A 2259-nucleotide genomic window follows, 5' to 3' on the forward strand; every position below is an offset into this window, starting at 1 on the left:
GCTTGGGAATTTTCTGTGCATCAGCATTTTTAAACTACTTGAATATTTAGCCCGTGATGTCTGAGGCTATGCGCTGTGACAGAAGAGAAGCAGCCGCGAGTATCAACAACTTTGAATTATTGAAATCGGGTGATGACAGATTGGGGAATGGCTTTTTATATTCCGCGGTGACAGAAAAAAATAGGATAAGGTCAAGCTCACCTGGACTATACATTATTCCACAAGTCCTTTTACACACTGCTATTATTCAGAACATAACCACCAATTCATTCATTTGACTGATCTTTGAATTGTTTCGGACTTGGTGGAATGCAGGATAGAGCTTGTCTAATAACTCAGACCACAATTTGCTCAAGTCTTCCTTTGATCATCTTAAAATGAGCTGAGAGGCACGCCCCAATTATTCAACTGGAAGAACATATGATAATAATACTGGCTCTTTGATGAAACTCCTCACGTATGTGCAAAAATCAGGACGCCAGCCTGGTCTGACCCCTGACCGGTGAAGGAATGTATGAAGGGAGAAGGAAGGAGAGTCAAAGAGGAAAGTGTAACCTTGAATATGAAAAGCACCTTTTATCAGAGGCAGGATATGGTACTCATCAAAACAAAGTACTTGGTAATTGGAAAATGTTCAACCATGTCAAATGTATTAAAGGAGACATATTGTCATTGTAAATTGACATTTTAATATATTTTTTACATGTATATTTGGGTCTCTACAATGTCTGTCCACCCAATAAGTGAAAATAAATGCGCTGAGACAGATTTGATGTTCATTGCTTCATTTAAAAGAAATGACGGAGCGATTTCAACGAGAGAATTACAAGATGATGTTAAGTGTTCTGTAATTCCTTATTTTGTGGATTTTGACAGAAGGCCTTTTAAGCGTGTTTTTTTTATGTATAAATCTCCTTTTACACAAGAGCTGTAACTAACATTCTGCCATGACAAAGATAATAATTTGTAGTTATTTTCCTTTACGCGCGTGCGTGTATGTGCATGTGCTTTTCATGATGCTTGGCGGTCATTAATTCTGGTGACACCTTCATTGCCTCTGAGTTGCAGTAAACAGCTGCTCTATTCTACCTGGACTGGCCTCTCACTCAGCCACCAAAGGACAAACAAGCTGTTAGTCACTGAACAGATATACAATTCAAACCACATGGCTGCCGCCCGCCACTGTATGTGAAATGCTGCCTCAGAGCTAGATGAGAGAATTTTGTTCTTTCTTACTGTCTTTTTTCCTTCACTTTTTATTTACAGCCTATCCCTGGTGACTTTCAACAAGTGCACCCAGAACCAATTTTCAGGGACAATGGTAAATGGTTTGCTCATACTATATCTGCCTTTGACCTAATGGTGTTGACTCACACATTTGTAGGCCAATGAGAACTTTTTTAAACACTGTGGGGGCTTCTTGAGGACTTGCCGCTAACGATCGCAGCTAAAATTAAAATACGACAAGTGTGCAAGTGTGACCTGCTATTTCTGATATATAAATAAATACATATATTATACATATAAATATCCTCAAGGGTAAAACATGTGGGCCTTATAATAATCAAGGTTGCCTGATAGAGACGAACAAATAACACACACGCACACAGACACACATGTCACCTGAGTCTGCAGGTCTGGTTTCAGTTTACTTTGGTGACATCCATTAAAGTCATGCTATGACTGCCCCCCAGCCCCAGACAGCACACATTAGCACCTGGTCCATTGGTTACAACAATACACCTACCTGCATTATTAAGTCCCAGCTCACTAATGAGGAAACCTTATCTCTCATGCACACACACATGGACACACCATGTGAGGTCTAGTGAATGAAACTTGTGCTCAGAAGTCATGTGGGATGCACGTTGGCCTTGTCTTGGTATTGTGGTGAAGGTTTGCTTTTTTGGGGCCCCATCAGCAGAGTCAAAACAGCTGTCAGCGAGTCCCTGCAGCCCTCTTTTTCATCGCCAGTCAGTGTGCATTAAATTCATTTCCTCATCAACTGCCTCAAACGTTCTATCCATTCTCTCAGGCTGTCAATCTCTTGCCACACCTCTGCCTCTGCTCCCTGCCAGCTATTTTCTATGCATTACACAAAAACGCATCACTGGGAATGAATGCAAACGACAGATTATGCTCGTGATGGGGTGCGAAAACGTCAGGCTGGTTTAAAAAAAAAAAGGAAGGAGAGCAACATTAACCCCAAACACCCCAAGAAAATGCAGCGCATGGACTGCTTTTATAGGCTGAGCCTGC

This window comes from Syngnathus floridae, chromosome 11, assembly GCF_059516105.1.
Source record: "Syngnathus floridae isolate MCC-2025c chromosome 11, RoL_Sflo_1.0, whole genome shotgun sequence".
In the NCBI taxonomy this organism is placed as follows: domain Eukaryota; kingdom Metazoa; phylum Chordata; class Actinopteri; order Syngnathiformes; family Syngnathidae; genus Syngnathus; species Syngnathus floridae.